At 37.8% G+C, this 11,337-nt stretch overlaps 1 protein-coding gene across 6 annotated transcripts in view; it reads left to right on the top strand.

Annotated features, from left to right (window-relative positions):
• Positions 1–11,337, top strand: part of Ncoa3 (nuclear receptor coactivator 3) — a 132,626-nt gene that overhangs the window by 61,558 nt on the left and 59,731 nt on the right. For 5 of the 6 annotated variants that reach the window (XM_023720760.1, XM_023720759.1, XM_004636115.2 and 2 more), the window contains exon 2: positions 2,252–2,331. The exons of the other annotated variant lie outside the window; for it this stretch is intronic. The gene's annotated coding sequence lies outside the window, so the exon portion shown is untranslated. The remainder of the gene's footprint in view (positions 1–2,251; positions 2,332–11,337) is intronic. 6 annotated transcript variants of the gene reach the window in all.

Genomic DNA, 11,337 nt, shown 5'->3' with positions numbered 1-11,337 from the left:
ACACTCAGGAGGCTGAGGTAGGAGAATTGGGAGTTGTAGTCCAACCTGGGATAGGTACCCATTCAAGATTAGCCTAGACTACAGAGCAAGATCCTGCCTCAAAAAACAAGACAAAACAAAACAAAAAACAAAAAAAGGGTTTATAATCAGTATCCTATCATGTTTTCTTAGGTAGCAAATACATGTATTTTTTTTTTAAATGAATTTAGGACAGGGCCTATGGGGTGTATAAGATCTCACTATGTAGATCAGACTTAACAGTGATTCTTCTGTTTTCAGCCTCCAAAGTGCTGGGATTATAGGCCAGCACCACCGTGCCCAGTCTCAATCTCCTTCTCAGTGTGCCCTGGGGCCCCAGGCCGGCACAGTCAGCCATCAGGTTTGGTGGTGCGTGCTTGTAATCCTAGCACTTGGTGTCTGAGGCAGGAGGATCGCTTTGAGTTTGAGGCCAGTGTATGATACATGGTGACTTTAAGGCTAGCCTGAATAAGTAGTAGACACATTTCCAAAAAGCAACAACAATAAAAAAAACCCCTTAGGAGTTCTTTCCAGAAGTTTTTTTCTACCTCTCCCTCTACATCTTCCTAATCTTCTGATTAATTGGGACAGTTTAGAAATCCAATTTCAAAAACATTGAATTCATTTTAAAACAAAAACTAATGATTTTTCTTTTTAAAATTTTGTTTCAGTGTACTTGAATATTTGTATGTTTTGTGTGCTAGGTACTAATAAGTAATTTGTCAGTTTTCATTTAAGCCTTACAAGAAACTTATGAAATTTTATGCCTTTGCACTCCTTCCCTCAGTTAAAAAAATTAAGTTGTAGAAGTGATAAATTTTGTCTAGCAAATGGGAGGTCCTAAGTTAAATTACTAATACCCTAAAAAAAATAGTCCTAAATTGATCAAGGTTGCCCAACTGGCTGAGAGTTGAGTCTTGATGTGGTTAACTCCAAAGACTGGTGCCTAACTGTTAGTGTAATATCTAGTTGTGTTATACATTGGATGGTGCTTCAGTCCAGTTCTGAGTACAGTGAGGTTATTTTTGGCAAGGATGTAAATTATACATTTGGAATTGTTATCTGATTGTAAGTATGCTTGTAAGTGTGTGACATACTGCTACCTGGATTTTTCTCTTTTCCATTTTAGTTGCATATGTGTGTTTCTTTTCTTCCCTTTATTTTGGGCCTCAGAAGTGCAACAACCTTTGTACCATGTTGCTAGATTTTAGTTGGCAGTCCTTGTGTATTCCCCTGTGTATTGAACATGCAGTTTGTTACTTGGAATTTATGAGTATTATTTTTCTGTACCCTGTTCCAACAGATCTATGTGGTTGTTTCAGTTGTGTTTGATGTAGATAATACTAGAAAGTGGCATTCAGGTCATTAGCTTTATTGTTACATTTGTGGAGAAAAGTTTTCTTCTTTTTTTGTGTGACTCCTTTGTCATATTAAAAACTGCTTGCCTTTACTTTCTCTTCAAAACCCTATTTATGGGGCTGGAGAGATGGCTCAGTGGTCTAAGGCACCTACTTGGAACAAGCTTGATAAAGCACAGGGACCGCGGTTCGATTCCCCCAGCACCACATGCCAGCCAGCTGCGCCCCCTGGTGGGCTGAGCTGGCCACACACACACACACACACACACACACACACACACAAAATAAATGTTAATAAATAAATAAAAATTAAAAAAAAAACAAAACCCTATTTGTATGCTCATATATTATATATTTTGAATAATCACTACTAATTTCACCATTATTCTACTTCATTTTCGTGACTGAGGTGTGTCCTCTTACACAGTAGAAGAAAACATTTGCAGCATTTTCTCATTTGCATGTTTGCTTTATTTTTTCTTCCATCCATGTTTTTTGGTCTGAAGTATTAAACAAACATTAACTTCTACCAGGGTATTAAATGTTGTTGGTTGTTTCCTGAGCATTCAATTTGCAGCTGGGAGAAATTTCCCAACTTCAGAGTAGCTATCTGTCCTACTTTTTGTGCCTTGGAGCAGTGTCCACAGCTACCCAATTTGGGATTATGCAGGTCTACAAACTGTATATTGTGTGTGCTATGCTGAGGATTTTTATAAGCAGCAGTATTGAAGAATGTCAAAATCAGACTCTTAGGAAGAGGCATTGTACTGGACAGCTTTGAGATTGAAAGGGTTAATTTGTGTTCGATTGATACCAGTGCTTGTGTGACCAAAGGATAATGACCTTCAACACCCCTCATTTTTTGTTGTCTTTAGGTTCAAAATACTTGGTAAAAGGTGGACTGAGAGAACATTAGAACTAATTCTGCATGAACATCACTTTACTGGTTAAAAAGGTAATTAACTCAGTTTTACTTTGACTTGATCTCTTGTAATTTTTCACTTCAGCCTTCTGAAAATACTGCCTGCTTTTTTATGATTTTACTTAAACTTTTTTTAAAAGATTTTTTATGTGGAATCAGGGATTGATTAATCTTTTGTGTTGATGTTTTTCTCTTCAATGAATGTAAATTAATATAATTGAATTATTTTATTTGTTTATATATTTGATACAGGGTCTCATTACACAGCTTGGATTCATAGTGATCCTCCTGTTTTCAACCTCCCCAGCACTGGGATTACAGGTTTGCACCACCACGTCAGTTGTCCGTGGTAGGCGCAGTGCACCCAGGGGCTGGACCAGTGCAGCATGTGGTGTTGGGGATTAAACTCCAGTCCTTGCACTTGCCTAAGCAGGTGCTTAGTCCATGGAGCTATCTTGCCAGTCCTATAATTGAAATATTTGGGAAAGATATAGATCTATATTTGTCCATATATATGTAGATTCATAAGCACAATTTTTAGAGTGAAGAGAGGAAATCTATGAGTATTTGAAGGGCATTTAGTCAAAATGTGACATTTCAGCTAACCCCTTTCCTACCTTTTAATATTGCACAAGAATTGGAAAAATAAGATTAGAAATGTCTTTTTTTTTTGGCGGAACCAGGGATTGAATTCAGGCCCTTGCACTTGCCAGGGAAGTGCTTATTCCACTGAGTCATCTCCCCGGCCCCTGAAATGTCTTATAGTTGAGATAATGATTTTGCTTTGCCTACCTAGTTAAATTTCTTTTTGTTACTAATATCATCATTTTCTTGATTAGCTAGTTTGGAAATCTGTGTTCTCTCTCTCTCTGTTTTTTTCCTTTCTCGCCTTTTCTCTTTGAGACAGGGCCACACTGCAATTAATTCACAGGTTGGCCTTGAGCTCACTTTTGTATCCCAGGCTGGTCTTAAACTTGTGGTGAGCCTCCTGCCTTAGCTGTGCAAGTGTGTACCAACACGCCAAGCTCCTCTTTGAATTCCACCCCCTTTTGAAGGTGCATTTAGTGAATAGGCATCATCTGATTTGCAATTTTCCTGCCTTTTACATTTGTTTTATTTTGTGTTTCTAATTGTAACTTCTCAAGGCTAAGACCGTGTAATTTCACATCTGTATTTGTCCATATCCCTTTATTGCTTCCTTCCTTATTATATGTGCCCACTTGTAATAGATTTTTCTAAATATTTCTTCCCCCATGTTACAAAATAAGGTAACACAAGCAGTTTGGGGCCAGGAGTTGAGGCACAGTGATAGAATGCATGTTGATTGTGCACTAGGTCCCAGCTTTGATCCCAGCACAGGGAGTTGTGGAGCTAAGTTACAAAGTTCCTTCAGACATTGGAAGTGGTTATTTGGGAATCTCTGTAGGTCATTAGCCTTAGCCTTTTCAGTTCCCTTTCAAAATCCTTTAATTATTTGAAGTGGGCACCCGTTTTGTTCTGGTATTCTGAATGTAGCCGAGAACTATCTTGGTAGGTTTTTATTAAGAACTTTATTTAACATTAACTTTTCTTTACAAGTTACTATAGTTTAATCAACATCTATGTATCCTTTGTGTAAACTACCTTTGTTCTGATTCATGAGAACATCCATTGTCTTCTCCTGATTTTTCTCCTTCCATCCTTCTTTCCTCCTTCCTTACATACATTCTTTTTGATGGGGGATTCTGGGAATACAACCCAGGGCCTTTGTACTGAGCTAATCTCTAATTCTTTTTATTTTTTATTTTGTGATAGGATCTTCCTAAGTTGCCTAAACGGGTGCTTTAATCTGCTGAGGTATCTGGCTGGCTATAGTTTAATTATTAATATGAATTAAAATTAAGTTTGTTGAGTGGGGTGTGGTGGTGCAGGCCTGTAATCCCAGCACTGGGGAGGCTGAAAACAGGAGGATCACTATGAGTCAGATCTGGGTAGTGAGACCCTGTACAAAAAACAGACAAAAACCAGTGAGCTGAAGGCCAGCCTAAACTGCATGGTGAGACCCTGTCTCAGAAGATCTCTCCTTTTCCCCCAAAAAAGGTTTGTTTATTTAGTGGTACTAGATGTTGATCCTAAGGTCTTAGATATGCTAATCATCAAATAATCTAGAACTGAGCAGTACTACATATACAACTGTTTTAAAGTTTTATTTTGAGACAGGGTTTTGTGGAGTTCTAGGCTGGCTAACACCTTGAAATCTTCTTGTGGAGCTGGCATGATGTTGCATACCTGTAATCCCAGTATTGGGGAGATTGAGGCAGGATGATTGCTATGAGTTTGAGGCCAACATGAACTATGTAGTAAAGGCCTACCCTGTCTCAAAAAATAATCCTTCTAGTTGGAATTATTATGAACTATATCATGACTGATTGTGTTTGCTGGTTTGATTTTCAAAATTTTTATGTTTCTTCTCATTTTGATTTTTAATTTTGAAATATGTACGTTATTACTATGCTTTTTTCAAAAGTCAAAATCACAGGTGAATGTGGAGGCCAGTAGTAGAGTGCTTGCCTAGCATGGATGAGGCCCTGGTTTCAATCCCTAGCACAAGAAAAAAGCAAAAGTGAGGATTACACAAGTATACATTCCCTGCCCTGCCCGTACCACACTGTTTTCTCTTCATTTGTCCTAAAATTCTTTCTATTTTAGTTTGTCCTGTTTATTTTGTGGTAAGCAAGTAGATGGGTATATTTTTATTTTTGTTTAGAAAAACAACATACTATCCCCTTCATCTTAGAAATATTGTCACTTCATGTCACATCCTTCTCATTTTGTATTAAGGATATGTATTTTCAATTTTTTAATTGTGCAATTCTATGGCATTAAATACATTCACACTGTTGTGGAGCAATCAACATCTGTCTCCAGAACATTTTACCTTTTCAGGCTGAAATGCTGTACCTGTTGAATAGTAACACCTCATTTTCTTCTATTTTAAAAAATTTTATTGAGAATTAAATATGCATGAGACAGTTTCAAAGCTGATTAATAGGACAGTTTCGATAATCAATACATTGTACATTGTTACCTTCTTAGTGGTTATCCATAGTATAAGAAGCAGACAGGATATCCTGTCCAAACACTATTAGTACACTTCTCATTGAATTAAGCAAAAGTAGCTGTATATTTATCCTAACTTTTGTATATATAAATGCAAAATGATCTTTCCTTTGTATCCCCTCCCCTTTTTTTTTATTGTTTAGTTCTGTCAAAGGTGAATATTCTATTGGCATCTAGATACTATAGGGATTTGAGGGTCCGGGGAGATGGCTCAGTGGAATAAGTGCTTGCCTGGAAAACACAAGGACCTCAGTTCAGTCCCTGGTTCCACAAAAAAAAAAAAAAAACAAAACCCAAACAACTATAGGTGTTTGAATTCAGCTAAACAATCCAACTCTGTCTAGCAGTCTATAATATTAGTGGGTTATCCTCAGAAGTTATTGACTTGAGCCTTTTACAACTCATCATATTAATATGGCTTTACTTTATATACCTCATTTTTATACTTTTCTGCTGGATGATTAAGACCAAGATAAAGCAAGACCAATATAGCAAGAAATGTAACTTTTGTATCTGATAAGGTCAGTCAAGTCCCCTCAGGATTTATCCTGTAGCCCTGTACCTCACTTTGTAGATCCTTGGTCAGTGTCAGCCATGAGGATGAGTCACGGCCATTGCTTGACCAATTTGCTCTCTGTGAAAGCCTGAGAGAATGTTTTCTTTCCAGGTGACTCTCCTTAGGCACACTGTACATCATGGATCACATTCCTCTGTGGCTCCATAATCTCCTTGATCAGAAAATTTGGGGCACAACTGAGTTACATGATGCTACAGTACAGGTTCTCCTATGTCCCGAGTCTTCACTAACCTTGAAAGGTTAGGGCCAAAATGTTGGCTGACCTTGCAGCCCTTCCTTTTCTCCCAATTTTGAACTGCTAACTTAGTTTATTAACCCTCCAGAACAGAAGCTTATTATTAACCTGTAATATATGCAGTTCGGTTTACCCTATCTGTCTAAATATCAAACCTCTTTGGCATATCATGGAGCAGGTATTTTCCATCAAATATTGATATGTTGAACTTTAAGTCCTTTTGAAGGAAAAATAATTCTATAAAACTAGAAATAAGCATTTACATATTTTTACAAAGAAATTTAGAAATCTAACCATACACAGAATTGTAGGGGCCGGGGAGATGGCTCAGTAGAATAAGTGCTTCTCTGGCAAGCACAAGTGCCTGAGTTCATTCCCCGGTTCCGCCAAAAAAAAAAAAAAAAAAAAGAATTGTAACAGGACAGACCTGTAACATCTCATTTTCCACCTGGGCTAGTATGTATATAAATTCAGGTACTCCATTATTTGCATGCATATATTCTAGTTTATTCAAGCAATTTTCTTTGTATGGATATTACCTACATTCTTTCCAGGGCTTTGTAATTAAAATACTGCTGTGAGGAGTAACCTTTTGAATTTACATTTTCATATTGTTGAGTGGTGTATCAACACAGTAGATTTCTAAAAGTGGGTTGAAGGGTAAATGTAGATTTATTATTTACTGGGAGCTGTCAGTTCACATCCTAGAGATTGTACTGTTTTGAACTTTGATCAGCAGTGTCAGTTTGCCCATAGTCAAATCATAATAAGTGTTTTATATATAACTGCTTTTTTTTTTTTTTTTTTTGGTGGAACTGGGGATTGAATTTAGGCTCTTGCGCTTGCCAGGGAAGCACTTATTCCACTGAGCCATCTCCCCAGTCTGTAACTGCTTTTGCTATCTTTTGTATTTTGATAAAAATTTCAAAATCAGTTTGCCAATCTGAGCAGCTGCCTGTAGGGTCTAGCCAGCTTGAGTCTCACTCTGAGTCTTTTAGTGTCAATTTGGCAAGAATGATAGCTTTGTTTGGGTTCTGCATTCACTTTTTTTTGTGGTCAGCTCAGCCTGCCTTGGGGGCGGGGCTGGCCAGGCATGTGGTACCAGGGATGTACTTTAGACCACTGAGCTATCTCACCAGCCCTGCATTCACTTCTGTAGAGTGGCAGTTGGTTCCTGGTAGTCCTGGGTGATGGTAAGCAAGAGTCAGGTTGTTCCCCCGCAATGAGACCTGTTGTCTGATGCCATTTTTTTAGTGCCGGACTTCCAAAATCTGAATATAGTTATTTCCCATAGTCTGTTGATTTTCATTGTAGAATGGACTCTGTTCTCTCATGCTCCAGTTTCTTTTCTTTTTAAAAAATTTTTACTTATTATTTGTGTGTGTGTGTGTGTGTGTGTGTGTGTGTGTGTGTGTGTGGCCAGTTCAGCCCACCAGGGGTTGGGGCTGGCTGGCATGTGGTGCTGGGGGATTGAACTGTGGTCCCTGTGCTTTGCTAAGCTTGTTCTAAGTAGGTGCTTTAGGCCACTGAGCCATCTCACCAGCCCTCTAGTTTATTTTCTCCTGAAGTTTATTTTCCTTTCTTTCATGTATGTATATTTAGAGATAGTGTCAACATGGAACTTAGGCTAGCCTTGAGCTTACTTTGTAGTAAGGCTGTTTTTTATATCATGTTCTTATGATCCTGAAACTTTGTCTATAGTTTATTCATCAGAAAAAATTCAATTCTTAATACAGAAATTTAAAAATCATTATTTTTGGAGTCTCAGGCAATAATATACTTCATTGTTTTGAAATTAACTCATATTATAGCCTCTTATAATAGATTTACTTTTTCTTGTTTTGTTTGGTACAGGGTCTGGCTAAGCAGACTCCGACTGTAGTGATCTTCCTGTCTTAGTCTTGGCCAGCACTGAGTGCCTAGGTGGGGCAGGCACACCATGTGGTACTGGGGATTGAACCTGGATCCTTTTTCTTGCCAGGCAGGCACTTAGGCCACGGAGCTGTCTCCCATGCCCAAGAATGGATTTACCTCATGAAAATTTCTTTTCTTTTTTCTTTTTTTAAATTTTATTTATTTATTTATTTATTTATTTAGTGTGTGTGTGGCCAGTTCAGCCCACCAGGGGTTGGGGCTGGCTGGCATGTGGTGCTGGGGGATTGAACCGCGGTCCCTTTGCTTTTGTTAAGCTTGTTCTAAGTAGGTGCTTTAGACCACTGAGCCATCTCACCAGCCCTCATGAAAATTTCTTAAGCCAGTTTTTGTCTCACTTAATTAAAATCAGAGCACCATATAATTGGATTAAAGATTAAAAACAATGCCAAGGTCACCATAATCACCATATAAATTCATGTAACATTTAACAAAAAAATCTGGTTCGTTATAGAGTTGGTATGAAAAAGTATTAGTAAAACAAAAGTGGCATTCTAAGTTGTAGAACTGTGTCTGCCTTTCTGTTTAATTTGAAAGTGAATTAGTAAAAGTTCAGTGGGAGCTTTTTTTATTAAAAGTTCTGATTTTATCCCCACTATTTGAAATATGAACTATATCCATAGAGGTCTTGTAAAGAAACTCTGTGAAAAATAAAAAAAATTTAAGAACTTTTCGTTTATGAATATATTGGAAAATAAACATGTTAATTTTGTCAGTGACTTGCCTAGATATAGCAGATCTGAAATTTAAAGCCTCAAATGTATAGATTTTTGTAGCACGAAAACTAAAGGAGTAGTAGTTTCATCTTGTTCGTTTCTCCATGTTTATCATTTTACAGAAGATTTCATGGTCTTGTCAGCTTTAAACTGTGTTTGACAGATAGTTACAGAACAGCCTTTTGGGGTTATCTGCTAAATGAGTTTCCTCTCTCTTTGATTATAGTTGCATGTCAGCAAGTGAGACTAAGAGATGAAAATCTTGGTAAGATGAAGTTCTTTAGGGGTTTTTCAAAAAAGGGACTACTTATCAGAAAGGGTCATGTTGATAGTGACCTGCTAATGCCTGTAATTTCTGTTTGTTTTTTAGGCTAGTGGAAATGAGTTTCAAGTATATGTGTTTAATAAAGAGAAACTTCTGTTAGGCCTTTTCTAATTCACTGATACTAAAAGCTGTAAATGATACAGTGAGATTCCATGAGAAAAATAGTAAAATATTTAATGTCCTGACAACTTTTTTTTTTTTTTTTTCCTTCCAGAACCGGGGATTGAACTCCGGCCCTTGTGCTTCCAGGGAAGTGCTTATTCCACTGAGCCCTCTCTCTGGCCCCCATATATTATATATATATGTGTTTGTATATATATACATAGACATATATATATATGTCTATGTGTGTTTGGGGGGTGCTGACAACTTTTAAATACTTGTTTATTTAAAATAATTTCTTGGCATTAGTTAAGAACTTGGGCCTTAGGTTAAAATCACGTAGGTTCAGTTTCTAGCTCCTTATCTTTTTACATGTATGTTTCTTGGTTTTCTCAAGTGAAATAGTATGTGGAACTCTTTTAGCCTTCAATTTTGTATATAACAGGATTTGTAGTGATAATTAATGGGAGTAATCAGTGAATGCATTTCTCTTAATATGTAATTCAAATATGACTGGTCACAAGTGTATTTCATTATAAGACTGAAAACATGCATATATGTGAAATAAAGCTTAGTTTTTTTTGTATTTTATTTGAGACAAGTATGGTTTGAGGTAGGGTTTCATGTTGTTCAGGCTGGCCTTGAACTCAGTGTAGCCCAGGCTGCCTTCCAATTCATAGCAGTTCTCCTGCCTCAGCATCCTGAGTGCTGGAATTAGTGGAGTGGGCCACCATTTCCAGCTGAAAAGATATGTTTTTGAAGATGGTGGTTTCTTTACTGTTTGTTAGCAATTTTTTTTAAAGTATTCTTTTTTTTTTAATTTTGTGTGTGTGTGTGTGTGTGTGTGTGTGTGTGTGTGGCCAGCTCAGCCCACCGGGGGGCGGGGCTGGCTGGCATGTGGTGCTGGGGGATTGAACTGTGGTCCCTGTGCTTTGCTTAGCTTAGCTTGTTCTAAATAGGTGCTTTAGACCACTGAGCCATCTCACCAGCCCGTTTGTTAGCAATTTTTGGAGGCAGTTTTGCATATTTCACCTTGTGCTGTGTCATATGCTTATAATCTCAGCTACTTGGGCTGAGGGAGGAACAGCTGAGGCTAGTCTGGGCAATTGGACTCATCTTGACAAAAAGGGTGGGAATGTAGCTTTTTTTGTAGAGCACTTCTTGGATTTTCAATGTATAATACTACACAAAACAAACTACTCCAAACTGCTTTTGTTAGTGCTCACTGATATCTCCATTAAGAATATAGGGCCTGCAAGCAGGCGCAGGGGCCAGGGGTTCCATCCCCAGGCCTGCTATGCTGTTCCTGCCCCCAGGGCACCCTGAGACAGCAGTTGAGACTGGATGTGGCCCATGTCTATAATCCCAGCTCTTAGAAGCCTGTAAATGGGCGGATCACTAGAGTCTGATATAGTAGTGAGACCATGAATACCCTGTAGGCCCTTCCCTAAAAAAAAAAAAAAAAAAAAAAAAAAAAGAATATACATGATTGCACAAAATTGACCACAAGATTTTTAAACATTTAGTACTCATAATGGCAGCAAGCAGTCTGGGAGGCTTGGGCCAGGACAATTGTACCTTCGGGCTCAACCTTAGTGATTCAGCCACTTAACAAGCCCCTTAAAAAAAAAAAAAAGTATTGTATGAGTAAATAAAGTGGTAGTATATTTGTGAAATGATTATGAAATCATTCGGATGTGAATTGCTACCAATATATTTGATAATATAGATGAGATTGACAACATGCGAGGTGAAAGAACCCAGCAAAAAGCATTCATTATTGTATGATATCATTTATATGGACTGCTCAAATTTGGTTGCCAAGGGCATCAATGAGTAGGTAGGGAGTAGTCTATGAGGTTAAAAGAGTGGGAAGAAGGAAGGTTTGGGGAGTGGCACCTAAGTTTCTTTTTGGGACAATGAAAATATTCTAAAAGTGATTTTTTAAAAAAATATTTATTTATTTATTTATTTAGTGTGTGTGTGGCCAGCTCAGCCCACCAGGGGGCAGGGCTGGCTGGCATGTGGTGCTGGGGGATTGAACCAGGGTCCC

The sequence above is a fragment of the Octodon degus genome, unplaced genomic scaffold, assembly GCF_000260255.1.
Source record: "Octodon degus isolate 3935 unplaced genomic scaffold, OctDeg1.0 scaffold00077, whole genome shotgun sequence".
Taxonomy (NCBI): Eukaryota; Metazoa; Chordata; class Mammalia; order Rodentia; family Octodontidae; genus Octodon; species Octodon degus.
Note: the sequence above shows the minus strand (reverse complement) of the source record. Positions and strands in the feature narration are given on the sequence as shown.